General features: G+C 52.2%; 1 protein-coding gene across 1 annotated transcript in view; it reads right to left on the reverse strand.

The window, feature by feature from the left end:
• The window catches only part of Cad88C (cadherin 88C), a 150,567-nt gene extending 128,970 nt beyond the window's left edge, over window positions 1-21,597 (reverse strand). The window contains exon 1 of the mRNA XM_089581353.1: window positions 21,361-21,597. The gene's annotated coding sequence lies outside the window, so the exon portion shown is untranslated. The remainder of the gene's footprint in view (window positions 1-21,360) is intronic.
• Between the last annotated feature and the right edge of the window lie 2,590 nt (window positions 21,598-24,187).

A 24,187-nucleotide genomic window follows, 5' to 3' on the forward strand; every position in this document is an offset into this window, starting at 1 on the left:
CCGGTCCGGCTGCTGCCACCACCAGCGCGCGCGTGCGGCCCAATTGCAACACAATGCTCTCCGCTCGGGAACCGATGTGCCGCGCCGAACAGAATGATCTACGGGCAGCACGACAAAAGGCTTCAACTCGGGACGGAGCAACCCGGATTGTTATCACGCCACCGCCGCCGCCTCGTGTGTGTGCGTGCGTGCGCCCGCGTACAAAGACACTGAAGCCGAACTGCAAGTGTGAGAGCGCCGCGCAGTCGGCGCGCCCTTGTTGCGAGGCTGTTGCATAAAACAAGACGTGGCTCGAAGATCTTGACCCCGTGGGCGCCCCTCCTCGGTGTCGCTCCTGGGAGCGCGAAAATAAACCTTAGCCAGAGAGGGCGAAGATAATGACTGAACCCTTTCAATGGCCGTCTTCTTTTCTCCGAAGAGCGCTCGCACCTGACCACCTTTCAAGGTTTTTATCAAGGCGAAGAGCAGAACTATAGCGGAACATATCGGAGTACGCCCATCACGCCTACGCGCGACTTGGTTTTACTTGCTCTTCGCGCAAGCGCACTCATCACACACGTGGCACTTAGTATGTGGTCATAAGAACTACGACAGCGGCCGCGCTGAGGCCTGTATGCCCTCATAAGGCCCCTACACTGTAGCGGAAAACATATTCCCCGCTATGCGAGTGTTCACCAGTTTGCACCTTTAACTTGGCGGTCCGAGCACTCTGCAGTCGAGTCTCGGAGCGACGACTTTCCGCTTTCCCACTTTGATTCGACTATCGACGCAGCAGTGACATGGCATGGTGCACTATCACCACAGGAAAAGAAAAAATATGTTTAGCGGAACGCTGAGGCGACCGGTAGACTTTACCAAAAGAGTGCGACGTGTTCTTGGCTCATCGTGACAATGCGTACCTGCACGTCGCTTCGTACAAGACCCGGTAAAAGACAAGTGGAGCGTCGCGCCTACTGCATCGAGAAAAGAGCTCCCCTGCGAGCATGAAATGGACGCGACTCAATGCAGTCGACTTTTGCATGGTCCTGCTAACTTCTTCCTCGCCTGTACTTCACTAATCAGCAGTGAGGACCAGCAGTATCGATAAGCGCGCAGTGTGTACAGTCGCCGAATTAAACGAGATTGGGAACGCGTATAGCGTTCAGTACATACAGCGGCTTTGTAAATCGTACGGGTTCAAATATGTGTCAGTAACCCAAGCTTTCCCCAGTTTTTATTCCAAAGCTTCACTTAATGAGAACCCTCCAAATGGGCATCATGCACCTAAGGCCACCCATTTGGAGTATTGATTGGAGTACAACTTCACGCGTAGAATTTTAATGTGAAGATTCTAGGCATTATAGGCATGGGGACAATAGCGTCTTTGCGACACACACCGAAAAAAAAAATAACGCAGTTTTAATAGAAACATTATGGGCAGTATGCTCATATTCAGAAAGAGAGATCGGAAACGAACGTGCGATGTTCTCATAGCTTCTTCAACCCATGTCACAACTATGGAAACGCAGGTGAAAGTAAGCGTGTCCTTTAAACTCAGCCGTTAGACTTGCTCGTAAATAAAGCTAAAAATAAAACATGTCCAAAAAAAAAAGGGGGGGGGGGGGGCAGAGGAGGGTTCCAGTGGTAGCAAAAAAAAAAAAGGCGGTTTCTATACTTATGGGCGTCGGCCAAATCCGTTAGTATCGTGTTCCATGACTTCCGTCTAAAACGTATATCATTATCCCTCAGACTTAGCAAGACGGCTGTTAACAGGTCATTGGCAGGTAGCACTTTTAATCCCACTCTGCCGACAGCACAATAATAGATCAGTAACCCCTGCGCATTAGCAAGTGTGCAAATCCACCAACCGAAATTTACTTTTTATGCGCACGCATATGCGCCTTCTACACGACCTCTCAATACCAGAGCAGCCGAGCTGGGGAACAGTGACGCACCATGCCGTGCAGCCTTACGAGAAAAAAGCGGGTTAACGTTCGGAAGCCATCCTCTCTTTGCATATCTCTCGAGCGCAAAACGTTGTTTCCACGAAAGCGGTCCACATGCGCACCCGCGGGAGAAAAGATCGGAACTTGGCTTCGACCGGGTCTCTCTCCCTGAGCAGCGCGGTGGCGGCGACTGAACAAACGGCGCGCGCTGGCCGCGGCCTGTGCAATTATTGCCGTCGCGGCCGCCGCCGCTCCAATCGTCATGGGAACAATGCCTGAGCAAACAACACCAATCGACCGGCCCGCGGACCGACTGGTTCGCTCCCTGGGTCGCGCATACCCAGCACGCGATCGCCTCCCTCCCCGAGCTGCCACGACAAGCGCAATTCAAGGCGGCAGCGAGACCGGCGGCCACCCGAGACGGAGCTGCGTAGCCGAGAACCCATTGTCTGCGATCGCTGATCAACGCCGCTGCCGTGTCCCAGTCCTGTCACAACGTGACTTCATAAGCCACTCCGAGAGTCGAACGAGGCAACAAAAAATAAAATAGAAACTGAATTCCGCGGGCGAAAATAACGGTACGGTTGGGGCGGCTGAGGGGACGTAGACGGCGAGCGCGGCTGCCTGAATTCGTGCCGGGCAGCCGCCGCGGCCCTCCCTCGTCGTGGATTACAACCTTCCCGACATATCGGGATAGTCGACGAGACGGCAAACGCAGCTTCTGCGTTCCCAGCCGGGAGAAGGATATCGCGGAGGCGGGGCTCAGCGCCGGCTGGAACGGTGAAAGTGCGCCTGTCTGGCTGGCCCGTCCTCGCGTGCCAGAGGTGCCGCAGAAGACGCACCACGCTTGAACGACTCCCTCGGGTGATGGCAACAGTCCATGTAGTTTAACTAGCGAAATCCTTCGTTCCACTGCACAAACAAGAGGTGGATGCAAGTCGCGACACTGTATTCATGCTTTCAGTACGCTCACTGGCAAGCTGCAGTATGACACGCTGCAGGTTGAGTTGCCGAATTTTCAAACCAAACATGACTTACTACCATCTTACTACCAAGCTATAGACAAAATGTTGTTGCATATTGAACCGTGACGGTCTGTGTAGCTAGTGATCGAAAGCACAAACGCAGTGCGTCAGAGAACGTCCGCCGGTGTGAGAGTTAAGTATAAGGAATGCCAGAAAGAGCTAGTGAAGTTGGCGACATTGCTACCTCCGCAGCCACGTTGAACAACTTATGAATCCTTTTCCGAGCAAACGCACGCGCGCACACGCACGTATGGACGCCTGAATATAGACGCAAGCACGTAGTAGGACTTCTCGCACCCGTGATATACGAACAGGTCGATACAAGGATATTGTTTCCTACTGCTCCACATTGTAAAGCGTAACGTAAGCGAAGCCCTGGAAAACGGCACAAATGTTCTCGTCGGAAATGCCGTGAGAATACCGTGCGCAGCTAACCGATTCTTCCTCTGACGCTCAGGAGCGCGGCAAAAAAAAAAAAAAAATAAAGAGGGAAATAATGAAAAAAGAAAGTGCGCGGGAGAAACGACTGAACCGAAAACCAAGCGAAGAAGAGTCAGTGAGAGCTTCGCGCACAATTCGCCGACGCGATCGCCTCTTACGAGGTCGATGCATGTCGAGAGAGCAACTCTGATGATACGCGGAGTGACCTGCACTGCCACAGATGCGCGCAGCAGGATGTGGAAGGGGTGCGGGAAGGGAGGGAGTTGGGGGAGTGTACGTCGAACGTCGGCGGCTGTGGATGAATGAACGCACTTCCGCCTTTGTTCGGGAACTGATCGGCGATCACGTGCGCGCGCCTGCGCGCCCGCGCTAGTTATCGTCGCACCGCTGGCGACGGCCTCGCATCTGCCGCCCGCCGCGTGACTCGATTGGAACGGTGACCGATCGGAATTACACGAGGAAGCACAGCCGCTCGTCCAGCGCACTGCTGCCGCCACCCCTCGCTGCTTCGTGCTTCCCCTCCTCAATTCCCTCCCCCGTACGCGGCAGAGTGGACCGCGGGACCGAGCCTCGAAATTGCGATCTGACGTGCTTCAAGGCGCCGCCCATCGTAGCGGTGCGCGTGCGTACGCTGCGCGCCGTGAGAGAAGCTGAGGAAAACATACCAAAGCCGCGCGGCATCGTGAACTGTGTCAAGGGAAAATATACGCACGGGCGCTGACAGCCCAGCGGCCGGCCTACGCGGGGTGGGCGCTCGAGGGTGTGTGTATACTACTACTACGCGGCAAATGTGTACTCTGATACGCGGCGAGAGGACGTGCCGCGGACACAGGACGAAACGTGGAAAAGGCGGGCCTGATGGCGCGCGCCGCGCGGTATATATCCACGGCGCGCCGGCTTTCGGCCGCGTTTCGCTACGTAGATGGCTTTTGTGTGTACCACGAGAGCAGCATCAACATAGTCGCGAGGTGAGAATGCACTGTTTCGCTTGCCTCACGAAACGTTGCGCGCTCTTGGGCAGCTCGTAGAGAGCCGTCGCAATTGCGGGGTTTGTGTACACGTGTACGCATATAGCCGGCGCCAGAAAAGTAAGAATGCTCTTATATTACGATCAACTTCTGAGGCGCTAAGCGGGAGACTACACGAAGAAGAAACAAAAGACTGCAGCGCGGGATCCGCAAACTTGGCCTTTGTTGGAGTCCGAGCAATTCTATCAAGTCAGTAATACGTGAACAGCTCGTTCATTTTTCTTTAGACTTTGCACGTCCTGAAGAAAGAAGTAACCTCATCAAGAAAAGTGCTGAATTAAAAGAAAGAAAAAGAACTCTCGGAGCGAAACTTCCCTTTGTAGAGTGGCTTATAAGAACGTGTTGAAAACTTTCGTTTCCAGAAAATATGTTGTCTTTTTCTTTCTAAGAAATGTGAACGTGTTGCAGTGTAGCTCATGAGAAAGACATCCCTTCCACAGTTGACGGCTCGTACATGCATGGAGTAACACTGACCACTCTCAGCATCATTGTGTGCGCGTAGACCAGCGCAAGATGAAACGGCGGTAAGTGCCCAAGCGCAACAACGGAGTTCGTCAGAGTTCGCTCGGAAAAAGAGCGAACACCGCTGTCGGCATACGCCACGAAGAAACAGCCATTTCAGAAATGTTTGTCGAATCTCTGAAGGCGTTCACTCGCCCCCTGTTGACCTTCAGATGAATATTGGTACGAGACTACGGTATAGAGAGAGACACGGCTGACACCCTTCGTTGTTCAAGCGCAAGCATTACAATGCAGACGTTTTTGAACCACACAGCAGCAAAGAGTCGCTCGCACGTTCAGGTGCACCGTCGCTGCCGGGAAAGGCAAAAAAAAAAATACCAGTTCGTGTGCAGAGATCCAGAAATGTAGGCCTGTGCCGCGCAGTGGGTGTTTTATTTAACGCGCTCGGTCGTCTGCCGTTAGTGATCCCTTTCTAAACAGTCATCTGGCATGCGAGGCTTGCTTCGCGGTGACACATGCTGCACGGCCGCCGCGTCGCGAGCCTCTGGCTCACAAACACGCAAGAAGAGCAAGGGATGGAAAGCGAGCGGCGGGGGCATCGTATTTAGCGCATACGACACTTGTGCCGAGCAGTGCAGCAACCCTATCACCGTGCGCAGCGTGGGACGTTAGCTGGGGCGGGGGATGAGGGGGTGGAGCGGACCCCATTCCAGAGCACGGCGCGGTCACGCTTTTGCTTTCCCCTTGGAAAACGTGAAAGAGCAGCCAACACACGACAGTACACGACTCCATTTGCTCCGGCGCCGACTCGCACTCGCGACGGCCGCGGCAGAGGAGCGCGCTCTTTTTAGTGCAGCGGCTCGCTGCGGAGCGCCACCGCCTCGAGCTGGCCAAACATCGCGAGAACACACCCTGCGCCCCCTCGGGTGTCGCGCACGCTCGCACGAAGGGTGTGGCACTCTACAGAGCTTCACCGGCTCTTCTGAGCTGGGCGAAAACCTCATCTGTCCAAACTGGTCGTACATCTTCACTCAAACGCGCCGGCACGAGTGCCATCCCATTGTCCGCCACGGTATTCGGCGTATCAACACTCGTCCAATTATGTCCGCTTATTCGGAGACCAACGAGAGCGAGTCGGCTAAGCAAATGCTACGCGAACACGAAGGACTCGATAAAACAATAGAAAGAAAGAAAGAAAGAAAGAAAGAAAGAAAGAAAGAAAGAAAGAAAGAAAGAAAGAAAGAAAGAAAGAAAGAAAGAAAGAAGAAAGAAAGAAAGAAAGAAAGAAAGAAAGAAAGAAAGAAAGAAAGAAAGAAAGAACGGGTGCAGTTTCTCAAATATTTACTACTTTGCCGTGATTTACCAGAGCGCACAGTGACCGCTTCGTCGGCGCTGCCAGAGTGGCTCGCTCACATCTATATTTGGCGCTTAGGTGCCCACTTAACGCACAGTAGCAGCACGCGCGGGCTCGGATCGGGAAGAAACCCCAGCGCGTTTTTTTCTCGATCACTCGTGGTCGCTCGCCTGCTCCGCGCAGAGCTAATGGAGAGTGCGCGTCGCGTCTCCCCGTTCACACGAGCAGGCCGAGGCAAACCGCGCGCGCTGGCCGAGTTTGCGAAACAGCTCAGGAGCCTCTTGAGAGCGCACTAAAAGATCGACGAGGAGAGAACCGGCGGATTTTCTCTTTCATCATATTCGCCCCACCTGAGTGTCGCTGCTGCCACCGCGCGGAGGAGGGACGCCGTATGGGGAAGGACAAAACGCCTCCGAGCGGAGGAGGCCCTTGCAAACAGCATCGTGGGAACTGGGGGAACCGATTAAACGGAGCGATTCTCTCGCCTTTCTTCTTTTCCTGGATTTATTTGCCTGCGCCGCGTTTTGTCGGTCGGGATGACGCGGGGACGGTGGCCGCCAGATGAGCAGCGCCGCGGGAGAGAACGTAATTCTTGAAGGGACGCCCGTCCGAGCGAATGGCAAGTGGAAGGGGCCCCCCGGCCCTCTCTCTGGCTGTGGCGGCGTAGAATGCGGATTTCGCGGAGCTCGACGACATGCAGCGGCGAGTCGACTGCTGTGCAGGCAGACCGTTGCAGGCCTCCCTCTTCCCCCCTCCCCCCAAAATGTGGTCACGCTGCTTTGTTTCCGCGTTGGCAAGCGTGAAACGACGTCCCCGCTGGCCGCTGCGCTTTTCGCCTCGCCGACGATGCTCGTCTCTTGCACCTCGTTGTGGCCGAATCGGAACGCCGTGCCCGCGGCTCTTTTCCTTTCTTTTTTCTTTTGTTTTGTCCCCGCAGGAGGACGTAGCCCAAGTTTGCGCAGCCGCAACGTCGAGGCGTGTACACAGAGCGCGCGCAGTCTGCTTTGTCGACGTTTGCTTGCCGAGTGCGCGCCCGCTGGCGTGGTTAGCGCCCGTATATTAGGGTTCAAGCTGTGACGGTGCGTCTCCTTCGTATGCAAGGTCGCGCGCTGTCAGCATGTTTTCCGAAAGGGTACCAAAGAAAGAGAAGAGCGACTCCCCGTCAAAGACGCTCTCGCGTCCAAGTCTGGTTGCTGCAATTTCCGTGCAAACTTGTTTCCCTTTATGCTGGTGCCTCTCGCATATGGCCAGTAGTATAGCGGGTGTTTCAGGGAAGCCCGCCACTATATTTTAAAGGTAGGCTTTGTAAGATACAAAGATTTGTTTTGCTCCAGAGCAAAACGAGCGTTGGAGGACGTCACAAAGTGATGAATCATGTTAACCGGTAAGCAGGATAAGTAAATTCTTTTGGTGATCTTTTTAACTATTACAGATCGGCACCTGGTTGCTACTAGATATGTGGCTAACTATTAGCAATATCTGTATTTACAATTTCGAAAAACTGATTACTTTCGGCGTTGTGGCTCAGCAAAGTCTCTCCACTTCTTCTCGCGCATTTCGAAAGTTGCGCGATCGCTTCGCGCAAGTGACGCCGACCAGTAAACGTCACTCGACGGCGCACGTGCCACGTGACCTTCTCGTCTCTGCCTCAGAAGTAGCAGTGAGCAGCGGCGAGCAGCGCAGCGCGGACGAGACAGAGAAGGTCAAGGGGCCCGCGTGCTATGGAGTGACGCGATTTGATGGACGTCGCTGTGCGCACACCGCAGGCGCGTGATTTTCGACCTGGACGAGAAATGCCCACAATTTGGTGGCCTACAACGCCTAGGGTAATCGCGTTTTCGAAATTATAACAACAGATATGGCTATTACTGATGATCAGCTACTTACCTCTAACTGCAGCCAGGTTCCTGTCTGTAACAGGTAAAAAGTTAACTACTAGAATTTACTTAGCTGGCAGACTGTCTAACATGATTCATCACTTTTGTGACGTCCACCAACACTGCTACTGCTATGCCGCAAAAGCTGCCTCTTTATCTTAAAAAGCCTATTTTGAAAAATTAGTGTGTGTGTGTATGTGGGGGGGGGGGGGGGGGGCATCCCTGAAACACGTGGTACATACTTGCCGGTTTAAATGCGCAATTAAATATTCGTGCTTTCCCTTCACTTGACCGAGTCTGTCAGTAAAAGGGCGTATTGACTGCTCGTGAAAACGATTTTTCAACAAAAAAAACAACAAAACTGTCATACATTTCGGTTCAGCACAACGACTAGCAAATGGCATCAAAATGACGGCTAGAATTATTTACACCGCCTCCTCCCTCGTATCTTTAGCTCAGAGGGATATAATAAAGTCTGAAGATTATTCTTGGTTCACAAATTACGCCATCATATGATCCCAATTTGGTCGCTGTTGCGCAGTTATACCTGATTTGACCACACGCACTCATCCAATCGCACGCTTAGCGGCACGTGATTATTTCTGGCTTCATTATTCCTTTCCATGCCAAAAGTTATCGTACTCAAATCCCGGCCTCCTCTTTGTCATATTTTATTTTTCTTTCTCTCTCTTTTACAGACAGACCGGTCAGCTCCAGGTGACGGATGCCTGGAGCAAAAGCGAACTCTCTCACATGTTTCTCAAGTCCAGAAAGGCGACGCAAACGTCGCTGCCTTCATATGTATAGTTCCTGCATGCTGGTCTTCTCCTTTGTTAATTTTTTTCTCTCTCTGCCTTCCCCCATTGCCCTCGTCCCTTTGCCGCAGCGCACCAGTGGCGGCGGTTTGTGGTGGGTCGTCCGCGCTTACGACAGCTCCGTTACAATTACCGCCCGAGTCGGACCATGCAACTCATCCGCTAGCCATCCGCTCCCTCCGAAACACCTCGTTTGGAGCAGCGACGTGGCGGAGCAAAACACGGGTTGCTGCGCCGGACAAGAAGCGAGAGAACCATCGGGCGCTGCAAGTAGACGCGCTCGTCGCCGCCGCGTATAGGCTCGCGGCCAAGGCCGGCCCGCTAGCTGTGCACCTCCGAAGCGCGAGCGCCCTTACGCAACGAGCGTTCGCGGCCTGCATTCGTCGTACACGCTGCAAGACGCAAATCGAGGCAGAGACATTAGCCCGGCCGCGAGGGTCGCCAAAAGGAATCGTTTGACAAGACGCTGTTGTCGCCGTTTTGCAACGTTAGCCTCGGGCTGCGCGCGTAACGTCTACTCCCGAAGCGACGGTATCGGCGCGGTGAGGCCGCTGATTGAGCCGCTGCGCTTGTCGTTCCTGCTCGCGCGCGCCTGTCCGACGCCTCTCCGCGGTGCTTTTGTCGCTCTCCACCATTGATTCTTTCCGTCTCTTGGAGAGCGTCGAGGTGCGCACTCTCTCCCGCCCGCAAGGTCACTCGCTGTCGGTTCTCTTCCAACTGCCGACTTCCATTACGGGACCCGCGCTCACAAGATCATCGCCGCGTTGTACGAGCTGTTATACGAGGGGTAGAGCGGCAACTACGCGTGACCCTCATGCTAGCAGCAGGCTCACGAGTCGCCCAGCGTTACCAATCAGAGCCTAGACGTTTACACTGACCCTCATTGAGACTAAACTCCTACAATTACCTCGTATTAAAAGCCTTTTAGCGCCACGCACAAAAAAGAAAAGCCTAGACAAGTAAAAGGTCTCAAGCTTCCCCCTCCGAGCTCTGCAGGACAAACTACAGGCTGTCCATAGATATTTGCGCGTAGCCGTTTAGGCGTTGAATTCGTCGCAGAAGGTCCTACCTTTGGCGCTTCATTTCTGAAGAACAAGACACGGGTTACTCTTCTTTCTTTCCTCGTTCTCTCTCTCGTGAAAGCGGAGTTCGGACCTATAGAGTAAAACATTCGCCTCGGACCTATCTCGGACTCGTCTCGGATTTGTCTGAGGTCGGCGATAATACAAGATGTATTCCGTTTTGGCGTGAATTCGGAAAATTTGTACTGCTTTCCCTAATTACGTCATTGTGCATGGGACGCGCTGAGGGGACGCGTCCGCGAGTCGCGACTTCAGCTTTTTCGCTGCACTCTAGTTAAACGCCAACACTTAATAACTCCGTTGTCATTCTTGCTGCGCACCTTGATTTGTGCGCGAATGCAAAAATAAAGTATTGGTTGATTGCCGCGTAAGTGAAACGCGGATGAGAACAGAGCGCAACGAAGCGTGCAACTGACTCCTTACGAATAACTGTGCTTCGTGGAAGAGCACCGGCCCACAGTTATGTCGAACACGGCAGTGTCACTGCTTACTTGAAGAGTCGAAGGCAACGTCACATTGTGACTCTCAGTGACCAATCGTGGACAGGAGAGAAAATTTAGAGTCAAGATTGTGTAACTAACCGCGTACTGTTGAAAAAAAAGGGGGAGGAGGAGGGGGGAGGGCAATGCATCACAAGCACAGTTCTTAGAAACGACTCTTGCGGTATCAACCAGAAGAAATCTAAGCAAAAATTTCAAGATCTCACTGGTTCTTCATTGTTTAGCAGACCTTTAACTCTGTTCTATGCTAGCGAGTTTCTGTAACAAGTCAAGTTCGCGTACTGAAGGAAATTTTTTTGTCATATGGAACATGAAGCAGCACCGGCGGCTCTAATCAACTCCAAGGCTTTGAAAACTTCTACTCTGAGGGGCATTCAAAGGTTTTTTTTGCTCTATCTGTACGTCGCCCCCCCTCCCTACGTTGCCTCTCCCCCTTCCATTTTCCTTCACTCATGCTCGTATGCCGGCACCGCGAGTCGTGAACTTCGGTCTGAGTTATGTCACGATTTTTACTGGCGCAGGAGGACTGTAACAAAAATGCCGCGCAGAGAGTTTCTCTTTGTACCGCTACTGCCTTCATGCATGTTTTTCCTTCACTCCCTGGTGCCGCCCTCGCCTACGTAATCAGCGAATTTCGCCCAAACCACGCGCATCGGGGTGGTAAGCGCTCTCCCCGGTAGAAAAACGAAAAGAAACGACAGGCGCAACTTGTGAGCTGGACTGGAATGGTTCCCTCCCCAGCTCGAAGGCTGCGGAGGTGTTTCCACGGCACCCCTTGCAGGCAGGCCGAAGGCCCACCGGGGAGGGACAGCTGACCCAAGGTGCGCGCCCTTCCGTCCGAAGGGGGCCGCGCAGGGCGGCAGCTGCCCGTCGTGTCTCGCGGCGGGGGAGCAGACCCTCGCGCGATGCGGCGCCGCTGAATGAAGAATCGGCCTCCCCGCCGCACGGCGGGCGCGCGTGGTGCGCGACGAGGAGAGGCCGCGCAGAAGCACGGTAATTATTCCGCCGTGCACCCCGCAGTCGCTGCAGCACTGAGTTCCTCACGACGCCGCTTTCGCCCACTCCGCGGCTCGGGTCGCCATACTTGGGCGCTGCGCGGCGCGGACCCAAGTCATGTTCGACCTGACGGCAGGCAGAACCGCCCGGTGTGCTTTCGGGCAATTCGGTTAGGAGTGCGAGTCCTTCGAGCGTGACGCTGTCCTAGTAAGCACGCGCACTGAAGAACCTGACTGCTTGCTAGAGTGCGCAAACTTGAAAACACGGGTCTGTCGCGTATACACTGACGGCTGCTGAGCAAGCTCTGGCACTGCGGCTGGAGTAGTCGGATGTAACGTGTAACCTTTTTGAATCCTTCTAGCATGCTCCGCACCTTGGCAAACAGAAAACGGCGCAGTTTCCCGGGCACATGGCGCTGCATCTGGAATCAGAGGATGAGGATGACCGTCGGCTAACGGCTACGATGCAAAGTCGGCATTTGCGCATTTGATGGCCGCCTGCTGCGGTAGCACCTGGGGGAAGCGGAATAACGAAACAATCGTAGCCTGGAAAATCGCCCTGTTCGGGAGAAAAGCGGGATATGAGCAAAACAAAAGCTAAACGCGCTTATTTCTGTTGATGTGGCGTACGAAAGCGACCTTACTAGTTTCCGTCATATATTTTCTTCTCTCTTCCTTTGTGGAGGGCGAGTTGGATGAAAGAAACGCATGATTCCAAAAATATGACATTTGTTCTCTCCTGGGACCATAAAGACAAAAAAAAAAGGAAAATATTGCAAGCATAAGATCAAGCGGTGCACTCGAATAAGACAAGTGACACCTACCTGCTGATGACATTCTTAGGACTTCAACATAGTCAACTAAGGAACAGAAACTTGTCAGTCATGTGTCTGACGAACAGAACCACATACTTCTAGCTCAGCCGGTTAAGGGTTGACCCGTACACGAAGTAACAATGCTTTCGGATACTAATTCGATCAATACTGGTCCCCGTCACATCCATCGCACGCTTAGCAACACTACAACCTTAAGCGAGATTCAAAGCAAAACCGCAGAGAACATTTTCACCAGAAAGAGTCTCGGAATGCTAGACAACTCCAGGACGGCTGACCCCGCACAGATCCGAGCCTGAAAACCGTACGCGGGCATCGGCGCCGTAGACCCATCTTCTGTTGGCGCTGACGCGGCGAATCCTTTGTACGCCCGCGAAGAGAAAGACCGCGAAGCTCTGAATACACACACGACCTTCCCAAGCGTCGGTGTCACGCCCACGTGCCTTGGGAGGCCCCCGCCCGCACCGCTGCACGGGGAGCGGACGAGAGGAGGAGCGGCGACGAGCTCGCGTGCTCCACAACTTGACGGCCGCTGGAACGAAATGGTCTCGGGGCGGGCTGTCCACGCCGGGCGACTGACCGACCGGCAGGCCAGGTTTGGGGCTGCCCGACTTGATTCGGCCGCCATGGCTCTCCTCGCCTCTTCCGGGTCGCCCCGCCGCCACCAGCAACCACCACGCGCGGCGCACCCGTCCACACTGCGATTGCACCTTCCAGGTCCGCCGCCGGCAGTTCCAGTAGCACCCCGTGTGCATCTCGCCTAGCGGTACGGTAGCGAGGCTGGGGTGCGGTGCGTCCATCGCAAGTTCTGCGAGCGCTCTTTGGGCACGCACTGCGATTCAGCTGTTTGCCAACAAACATCCATTGTCGTTAGGAAAACGTCGATTTCCGTTTACAGAGCGAACGTTATTGACTCCGAAAAGGGGCAGGCCTTACTGTTTGCCTGCGACACTGTCGAGGCGAAAGGGTTGAAAGGTTGAGTGGGGTCAGAACCACTCTTTACCTTCTCCCCCTCACCCCGATCCCTGCTAGTTTTATGCCATTCCCTTGAACCGCGTCTCGGCTATTTGTCGGACGCTTTCTCTCGCCGTCGGCCCCCTGTGAGTTTGCAAAGGCTCGTTCTATTATGCGCCAACAAATCTCGTACCGCGGGCAAAGAAGTCGGTCACGCGGACCCTCGCGGAAATCTCGTAGGGTTCGTTCTCGCGCGAGACAGCCTGCTCTTGCCAAAGGACGCTGCATATATCCCCTTGGACGCGCGGCGCGCCCATCTGCCGGCGGCCTCCGCGAGACCCAGAACTGTCAGGACGACTTCGCGATCGAGCCAAACCAGTAGTGCACGGCTGTCACGAGGACGTGACATGTGTGCGCCTCGACTCCCGGCGACGCGGTCGCACGCGCGTGCCGCTTGAACGGAGGCAGATGCGGCGCTGGCGCGCGACCTGCGCCGTTTTGCGCCGCTTTCCCACCGCTTCGTCGCTGCTGCTTCTGTGCCGCGGTGCCTGCCTATCCACGCAGCGGAGTCCGTGTAACGCAGCGCACCGGTGCTTTCTCACCTGTTCGAGCGTAACCTCTCTTCCAACAGGCACACGCGAACACGGCGCACGGATCGGAAGAGCTTGCGAACGGTCTTCTTACACAGGCGGCCCCGTATACAGACTAGCGCCACGACTGAGCAGGAGCGGAAGTATCGGCTTTAATCCTCCTTGCAGTAGTTCACCATCAGTGCTGCATGCAGTTACTGAAAGGTCGTGCGTGGACTCCGACGCTCCGCGTGCTCTCAACAGCACTTAATTGAGACCATAACCATTTCAACGCCGTTTCGCCTGTTTAAAGCTAAATCCCGCCAGCAGGAGAGAATAGTGACTGCGGAGTAAGAAGCAGACGAATCTTGCATATGTATACAGTAACGTCACCTTCACTATCGGGTACGTCCCTATAGAGTTGTCCGCAAGCCAATGCAGTGGCTAGTGCATTGGCAGCCTGAAAGAGCTAAGTCGGGGCTTCTCCTGCTATTCGGTTAGGTTTGAGAGCAACGTTGAGAACGCCGGCACAGAAAGCGCTAAATATCTACAGCCACTGCTTCCATTTGCACGCTGAGCATGGGTGACGCTCCCGATATACGTTTCGTCTCTGTAATCCCCCTCAGCACCGCTGAAGCTGATGGAACGAAGAAAACAAGCCTGATGGCATAGCTACGCGATATGACAGTCTTGTGTTCGCGTATAACTAAACTCGCCTTATCTTGGTTCATGTTATATTATAATATACAGTCGGGCCCACTGCAGATGCAACGAAAGTTTGCTTATTAGGAACGAGTTCCGTGCTACCGTCAAAAAATTCACTAGGGAAATGGCAGTTTGCCTCAGATACAATGAAACACTTTGGCCGCACCACTCGATTACAGCGAACTAGAAGGCTCCATAAAGTCCGCCGAAGTTGAAGGGGTCTCGCTTCCAGCAAACGCGGAGATTGAAGAGCGTCTCTTAGCGCTCGCGACACCGTTCCGGACAGAACATCTCGACCCGGAAATAGATATATTAGGTTGGGGCAGCCTAAGAAATAAAAATAATAAGCCCCTGCCTGCACCACATACGTACAACAGGCTTAATCCAATTTGAAGATAAAAGAAAAGGCCCGTGGACAATAAAAAGTCGGCACTGAAACAGTAAGTAACCGCCCGCCAAGCGTGCGCCGATGGCCTGCGAGGGAAATCATTGCATGGATGTTCGCTTGCTGGACAAAACATGCCAAGTGTATAAAGAAGCGTGGTTGGCGCGAGACTGGAATCATCGTAAGTGAAGTGAGGCGAAGCTACTACCTATGGCCGTGGACCAACGAACAGCAGCGATATGAGAACTTTGGATGCCTTGCTGGCTATGCTGGTCATGCGGTACGCGTCTCCTGCCCAGTGGGCTCCATCGTTTGCGCTACGCGCAGCCAGCTTCAACAGTGCAGCTCACACATTCTGTGCAGCGAGCGCTGCGCTACATGCGTCAGTGCATATAGCCTGAACGATAAATAAAGCTCTTGAAACAGCACCTGATCAGACGCATGCAGATTTATTGCAACGCGTCGTTGATGCTTAGCTGGCCAGATGTTTCTTCGGATGACTACTTTCCTGCGGACCACAACATCACAGAGCCGCGTGCTCTGACGAAGCCGTTTAACGCCCAGTACGAGCCCTCCCCTGCCACTAGGAATATGATTAATGTAGCCGACCCGCCACCAGCTGCTGTGGGCGCTTCAACCACCATTAGTTGTATCCCATCCCTATAGTTTATTGTTGGCAGCAAGGGTCTCAACGAGGAGAACATGGCCGCCCTGGAGAGCCTGGGAAGAGCCGCGGTAGCGCCTGCTTTAATAATAATAAGTAGAAGTGGAAGTAGAATAAGTAGAAGTAGAGAATAAGTAGAAGCGCATAATGTAGTTGTTTTTTAAAGAAATAAATGCAACTTCTAGCGGACTTAATATTTTTGGCAGTTATACGGACAGTCCACTTACCACAAACATCGGGTATAACGAACGGAATCCGCGTGACCGTCAGGTTCGTTACAAGTGGGCTCGACTGTATATGCACACGAGGCCGTTCATTGTGCTTTGCTTCCGACGCACCGATGACGAGTCGGAAAGGCGCGAGACGAAGGGCCAGGCTGGCGAACCGCTGCTACGTCTTCGACCCCCTCTTTGGCCTGTGCACCACTGCACGCAAGTGCGCGACGGCGAGCTGGGAATTTCACACGCGGATGGTCAGGCCGCGCGCAAGGCCGCCCAGCTCGGAGTAGGCGCCCGATGCGATCGGGCCACGCTGGACGCGCATAATTGGTCGCCTCCCGTCTGGACACCGTGCTGCGAAGAGGCCGATAAATCACGTCGACTGCGTTCGCTCGGCCCTTGGTGCGGGTGCGCCAAAGAGAACCCATCGCGGACTGGTTCTCCACCTGCGAGCGCAGAGTGCTGCGCCTCGCCTGCTTTCCTCTGCTCTCCCGCCATCGCCGCTTCTCGCGGTTATTATTCCCACGCTTCTCCCTGGAAAAAGAAACGTCCTCCGCTCGGGGTGGCGCCTCATCGAGAATGTATGGCAGTAATCTGACCTTAAACAAATCTTCGGTGGCGGCCGACACCCCGCCCTCTTTCGCGCACACGGTATGCGCGCCTCGTTTCGAGAACCGACGGAATCGAGCTTCTCTCTGTCACCGGCTGTTAACCGGCTGCGGCTGCTGAACGCTGGACCTCAGGAACACGGCATGCACGCGTGAGGAATGAATATGGTTTGTACTCTCGCGGCCTAAAGGGCAACTCCGGTGTTCTTTCGGACATTTTGAGCCGATAGTCGCATCCCATTCCTTAGTCTCCACTTTCAGCCGCAAAAAACCATTTTTTTTTTTAAAATATCGTGCGGGGCTATTTTAAAGCAGCGAGAGCAGCAAACCGAAACTGGAATTGAGCCGATGGTCAGGAACGAAGCTTTGCGTGACGCACGATGACGTCATAAAAATTACTAGAAAAAAAAAAAAACACTCGTACGCGCGTTGAATGGCTGAAGTAGCGACTGAAAACGAAGTCTGCGTTCATAAAATGCCAGAGACGACCCAATACAGGCCTCTAAATGCATAACGTACAGGTAATCTTCCTGATGTCGCAAATGCAATGTTGCCCGCAAAAATCATCGGAACCAAAGTAGGAGCCTGGGCGAGTTGGTAGTTACTGATTGTAAAACAGCGCAGGCAGGACAAGGACGACGGAAGGAATCGCACAACTCGAGCGCTGGCTTGCAGCTGAAGGAGCAAATCCTCCCGGTGAAGACGGCCTATTGCTCCTGCCACTCGGACCTCAAGATTTTGCAGATCCTAATGTCATGCCCTTGCGATGGTAGGTAGCCTCCAAACAGGCGGCGGAATTCGGGTGGTAAAATCTTGTGGCGGATCTGCAAAATCCTGAGGTCCGAGTGGCACGAGCTGGGCCGTCTTCACCCGGAGGCTTTCTTGCTCCTTCAGCTACAAGCCAGCGCTCTCGTAGTACGTTTCTTTCCGTCGTCCGTGCCCTGTCTGCGCTGTTTTAGAATGAATCATCGGAGCTGTGGCCACGGAAACGGCAAACTTTAAAACCGAGTTGGGCAGGAAAAAAATGTCGCACAGGGCTGCCAAACTTAGTGGTTGTAACCAGGAGCGAAGGGAAAAGTTTCAATACAATGTGGCAACCTCGAAAAAACGCCGGAGCTGCCCTTAAACGGGAGCTCAAAGACGCCGACGTAAGGCACGCGATATTGAACGCTTGCGTAGGTAAGCAAACAGAGGACAAAACGCCCCTTTCGTGCACACTCCCAAGCTGGTGTACGTGGCAGAGACGATCGTAAGTCTCTTTTAACGCAGAACAACCAAGCAACTTGGTGCATTAAATCAAATGATAACCACCATAATCGCCTAATACATTGGTTTTATATGCTTTTACCAGAAAACAATTTTACTGCTGTATAATATGAATGAAATTGTGCTTTTTGTAACTTCAGTGAAAAATCATGTTCCATTTCCATGTTGCCGCATTTTGAAACTTGTATAACGCCTTTTTTTTAATTTACTTTTATTCTGTTGAATATATCTTGCTAACTATTGTATAACGTTTCTCTTCAATCGTTGTTTTGCTCTAATGCTTTCTGAATTGATCTGTATACTGCCCCACTTACATAATGTTCTTATGCAAAATGATCTTGTGAGTAACTTGAATAAATAAATAATGAACTATGAGCACATTTTTAGGAGTAAATTCGCAAATAGCCTGAGCTAAGTTCCCACGTTAGCAGACCACACAAGAATTCACTACACCCAAGAAGTCTCGAGCCTAGATGCTGTGAAAGAAGATGGTTATTGACATTGAAGATTGCAAATGCGTTGGAGAAAGGCCGCTTACAGAGCGGCACTGGGGTCGCTACTTGCTGGTTTGGATAGGCAGACAATGTGGTATTAGTCGGTAAGCACGTTAGCTTGGCTGATAAGCACGGTAGTTAGCGCGAGTATGGCCCGGCAGTTGTTATCGGTACACACTTAACTCAACACATAACGAGCTTCGAGGGATCTTAGTCAGGAAATCGTGGTTTTCAGAATCAACGCATATAAAACCTAGAACAACCGCTCTGTACGTGAACGCAACAGTATACTGGTGACCCGTCCAGCGGGCCAGGAGCTCAGATATTTATAAAGTTCCTGGAAGTGGTTTGCTACAGAATTTGCAGTTTTGTAAAAAGAATATATGGAAATGTGGCAATAAGTAAAATATGATTAAAACGCGAACTGCTATGTCATTTAGCAGGTTTTAAACATGTACTGGTTATCTAGAAAGAGGCAGCGACAGGTCCCCACAATGACCTCTCTTGTAACTCAAGTATTTGCGAGTGTGAATACCCCTCAACATTATTATGTATGTCAAACGTAAAACAAAGGGACGAATGTTGGCATAACCACCACTGTTCTTGCCTAATCATGCCATAACTCTGGCAACACACCAACGAATATGAAACGAACAGGTGCTTGCTTAACCATTTTACACGGTCGATATTACGTCCACTCTGATCATAGTCCAAAACGCAACTGATGGGCGCATGCAAAGTAACCTTCAGCCTCCTGAAACCGCGATTCGAAAACAAGGGTGCCTTTGTCCACATTGACCTCATACTCCATATCCGATTGACGACAAATAATATTCATTCAGAGAAGAATGTGCAGCATTAAGATGTGCTTGGACAGATCTCTAAATTTACGTTTACGTGGTCGAGTAGCATCGTAAAACGTGTCAAGAACGTACGCAGATCTACAAAGTGTAGTATGCTGCTGGCTGTTTTTAAAATTGTTTCTTCATGCATTTATTTTCAGTACTGTAGGCCCCTTTACGATGCCCTAGGAGGTGCCGTATCTCGATAACACTGGCCAATTTTCGTGAAGCGAGCTGCTGATGTATGAAAACGTGCACTCCGATCATCCTTGCAAATGTAAATGACGCACTTAAACATTTATGTACTCCACGAAAGTGGACTCCAAACTATAAGAAGTGAAAGGACCTGCTGCAAGTCTTGAAGACTTTCAATCCCCATCTCAGAGCGTGAATCTCCCGTGGATTATGGTTGACAATGTATACATGAACGAACCGTTTTCGTGTCAGTTGTGAGGTGCCTGACTCTCACATGCACAAAGGCGCGGAGGGTTTGAGCACCTAACGCATTTGCAAGGCACCATGCTTCCTTAGTTTGGAAACCATCCGGAGCATAGAAACGAAGAGCTTCAATAAGCAACATTGAAAATTTTACTTGCTTCAACGACTGAACGTGTTATGCAGTGGAACTTTCTCGCTACGGTGATAACCGCCTATGTAGTCCGCACAAATGCTTGCCTTCAAAGAGGGCAAAAAAAAAAAAAAAAACGAGACTTCTTTTCGAAAGTGTTCGGGGCCGACAGATATGAAGCTTGCATTAGCCTGCCCACGAAGGAGTAGACCAGGCTGGGTACAGGAGGGTCCACATATACTGTTTATTTACTAGGGGGGGGAGTGAAAATTTGCATAGCAGGCGCTATGAATCCGGTTCCAGGGGATTCTGCTACTGCGCTCCATCACAGACTATAGACAGAGCGGTCAGACAAAGACACTTAGTTTCATTTCCTCTGCTTTCAATAGTATTTGCTGAGTCTTGTGGGCTCGACAAAGGGCATCAAGCGGCGAGTCTCGAAGCAATTCCGATTTCCGGAAAAGCTTATCGCAACAAAGTGGCAACTTCCTCTCTTTTTCTTCAGTCTAAACCGAGGATTTTGCGTGAACACGCAAAAGCATCGCTCTAGACTGATGTTGCACGAAATGAGGTTTCAGCACATGTACTCTACGATAGCGACCGCCACCGCGTCTCTCCACAATCCTTGTTCTGGGTACTTACCGTTCCGAAGTTTTCAGATCTACTACGTATTTTCCTGATCGTTGGAGATGGGTCTACTGCTGCGGTTAATATGCAATATCCCCATTCGATACTCTAGAGTCTGCTGCACGTTGACCGCGATCGTAACTGCCAGGCAAATGGCGCGGTGAACTAAGGCACTGGGGATTAAAATGAGTTACCCATGACTCCGTTTATAAAAAATAAGTTAACTGCATCAGCATGGCACTGCGCCGCATATGGATGCTCAAGATTTAACAGACGAGTCGTACGATTGTTCCAACAATGGACGCTTTAGATACTGCCTAAATAACACCTGGTACGATTTCTCTTTCTCTCGTTTTCGTAGCGCCATCCTTTGTGCCCATTGGTTGACGCACGTATGTGTGGAGGAGGCCGATAAACTCCCCAGTGTGACTGTTCAGAGAAGTCTCGCTGTGTAGTTAAGGATAGAGAATTAGTGTTTGGGCAAGGTCGTTGGCTGCTACCTAATCTTGAGCCTTTCAAAACAGCAACAAGGGATTTCATCAATGCTCCAACGTTCTCCGGACGTGGAAGTTTGGCGCATCGTTGCTTTATCGTCCACACTGTGCATACAAAAGCCGTTACAGTAGAGAGGCCTGTCGTGAGTTCTTGCAGCATTATGTACTGATTTGACTACCCCCCTTTTTGTTTTCGTGCCATAATACTGAGCTGCGCAGGTGTCCGACCCTACTTTTTTGTTTTTCTGCGGACCCGAGCTTTGCGGCGTGATCCCGACTACATGGTGAGGCTTGCTCGTTAGGCGACAGATATTAGTGTGGGCTTAAAAATAAATAAGAAAAAAGTGCCCTGCCCGTCGTTAGGCGACAGCGAGAACGCCGTTGAGCAATTCCTCGTTTCCTCGAATTATCGAGCTCTGCCGTGGCGAACAAAAGTAAACCCGAGCTAGTGAACGCCGTCCGGCATCACGGGAGCGGTGGGGGAAAGCGCCCCGGAGCGCATATCCGGCGAGGACCCCCCGGTTGATGTCACGGGACGTTGACTTTTTTTCTCTTTCTTCTCTTTTCACCGCGCGCGAGCACGCGGGGCACAACCGCAGCGACGAGCCGAAACAGCGGACAAGACTCACCGAGAACATGAGGTGCCGCATGGGCAGAGCCGATGTGGGCGACATCTCACGACGTGGCCCCGGGGGCATCCAGAAGCGAGCAGGGGCGACGCGCTATCCACGGGCACGCATCACACGGGCGGCAAACAAGTGGGAACGAGCAGACGACGACGACGAGGAGGAGGACGTCGCCGAAAAAGAGGAGCAGACCGGCCCGCTGCAACGCTGCCACTGACAATGGCAGGCCGGTCCACGGCTGCTATCTGCGACGAGGGCCCGTCGGAGAGGAGGGCCGAGAGAGAGGCCCGCAGGGGAGGAAGAGCCCGTCCGCCTCCTCTTCGCTCGTATTTTTTTTATTTCTTTCGTCAGGAATTTGTTTTTATTTCGGCGCCACTGCTTTGCGTAGCTTTTGCGCGTGTGGGTCCGGGACAGCGGCAGCAGCCGACCGCCGCTCCTCCCGCCGTGAACTCACCTGGTGGGAAAGGTGGTCTCGTCGGAGAGGAGGGAGAGAGAACATCTGCTCTCGAGAGAGAGGAGGGAGGGCAGCGAACGCGCTTACGGCGAGGGCAGAGTGTACTCGGTCGTCGCTGATTTGGCGAGGGGAGGTCGGCCTCTAGGAAAGGGTAGCCCAGGCGCTCGGGTGAAGATGGAGAGCGAGGAGACAAGAAGGGGAGTAGCCGCAACGAGTACAAGGGCCGCGGGGACGCAGCGCCATCCCGGGAACGCCAGAAGCGAGAAAACAAAGTACAGTTTTGGTAACCTTGACGGGATTCGGTGCGAAAAATAGTAGCAGAACCAAGTGCACTGCACCAACTAGCCTTGGTACGTCAGGCCGCCGACCTGCTGGATGCTTAATTTCCGTCCTTAATAAAGTTCTTTACTACTACTACGACCCTCACCAGTGAGGTTGGTTAACTTTCAGCCGCATGGAATTTCCTAGGTCGCTACGACTGAAAGTCGGAAATTCTTTTCAGTCTCTGCTTCAAAAATATTAATGCTGGTCTAATGCGTTCGAGCTCACTTCGTTCTCGCCCTGTGAATCTCTCTTTCTAAACATTTCGAGATGTTGTCGGACGTGGATAAAAGGTTTTTTATACTGGGCGCCATTGGCGGCTCCGGTCATTATCTATAATATCCAGCCGCAAAATGCTTTGTTAGCAATCATATTTGTGTCTTTCAACGATCACCAAGCCGTATAAATTATTTCACAGCATAGCGGAGACATCTCACATCACCGAATAGTTTAGTGGAAAATTTCGGCCTTATTTGTATAATTGCCCCGCCGCGGTGGCTTAGTGGTTATGGTGCTCGACTGCTGACCCGAAAGACGCTGGCTCGATCCCGGCCGCGGCGGTTGAATTTCTTTGGAGGAGAAATTCTAGAGGCCCGTGTACTGTGCGATGTCAGTGCACATTAAAGAACCCCAGGTGGTCGAAATTGCCGCAGCCCTCCACTACGGCGTCTCTCATAGCCTTAGTCGCTTTGGGACGTTAAACCCCATAAACCAAACCAAACCAGACCAAACCAAATTATTTAAACATGGTAAAATGTGTGAAAAGAACACACACGAGGACACAGGACAAGAGCAACTAGTCCGGTTTCCTGTGTTGTGAGCGTTCTTTTCGCGCAACTTCATCATGTTTAAGAGCGCATGCTGTTGGGCGAGTAGGTCGTACATGGTTAAGCAAGGGTACTGCGCAAAAAAAAAAAAAAAAAAAAACAGACGAGAAGACGACAAGCACGCGTCCATGTTTGTTACCATGTTTGAAGTCTAAAAAATGTTTAGATCTTAAATTTCTGCTGACGGGAATTGTTATTCTGTGCTTTTCGCAGTGCACCAGGGCATCAGTGCACCCGTGCGCGCTTCACCTTCCCTGGCTGGCTATCTGATGGTTTAAAATGGCAGCACGCGACGCTCAGCCTCAATACTTAAAGCAGGGCCCATCGCAGGATGAAGCATGTGTTCTATTTAGACACCCAGGTAACAGCGAAACATTACAACAATGTTGTTTTTTTAGAGCGCAGCTCTTTGGCGTCCGTTCCTGGGTTTCGCGTCGTCGTCGGCGTTGTCGTCGGCCTCGTAACCAGCTCCGCCCCCCTTTCATCCCCCCAGCGCTAGCAGCGACCGACTGATACCGCTGGATGCCGCTGACGCCGCTAGAGAGTCAAGGTAACGTGACTGCATAGAACACCGTCGCCGCCATGCAGAAAGAGGAGGAAAGGGTCCCCCCCCCCCCTGTTCTTGTGTGGCGGATAGGGTGCTCTTCAGTTGCCGACGCGCCGGTTATTTCACGTAGGCCCCGGCACGTCGACGCATACGTGACCACCTTCCCACGGCTAGACCTGGTTCTTAGCGCTGCGGAAGCGAGGGTATCATATTGTTTGTGTCGGCATCGGCGGCGTTGTCCCTGAAACCAACTCCGCAGCTGGGGTTGACTCACTATCGAAAAGGTGAAACAGCTTATTTGCTGCGCTCAAATTTCGCATTAGGAAGTAACGTAATCGTCGGTAATTTTTTTTTTTAGTCAAACGTTAAATTAATATTCTTATGCACTACTTTTCTAACATTTCTGAAATATTACAAATAAGCGTTTGGAATTACCTTTAACTTTAATTAAACATTTAAACAGCATAACTTCTACATTCTCTAAATGGAAAAGTAACCATGCTGCAGCGTACAGGCTCACCAGTTGTAAAGGTAGACAACACTTTGCTAGGGATAGAAAATGTTGTATCGGCAGAGCAAGGGCCAGCACGGGTTTATTCAGAGGACATGGGGCTGCTGCCCGCTGCCTTAAACTGCAGTGCGAGCGCACAGAACACCTGCTTCAAGACACGTCTGTAGTTT

The sequence above is a fragment of the Amblyomma mixtum genome, chromosome 3, assembly GCF_055824585.1.
Source record: "Amblyomma mixtum isolate Tamu chromosome 3, ASM5582458v1, whole genome shotgun sequence".
In the NCBI taxonomy this organism is placed as follows: domain Eukaryota; kingdom Metazoa; phylum Arthropoda; class Arachnida; order Ixodida; family Ixodidae; genus Amblyomma; species Amblyomma mixtum.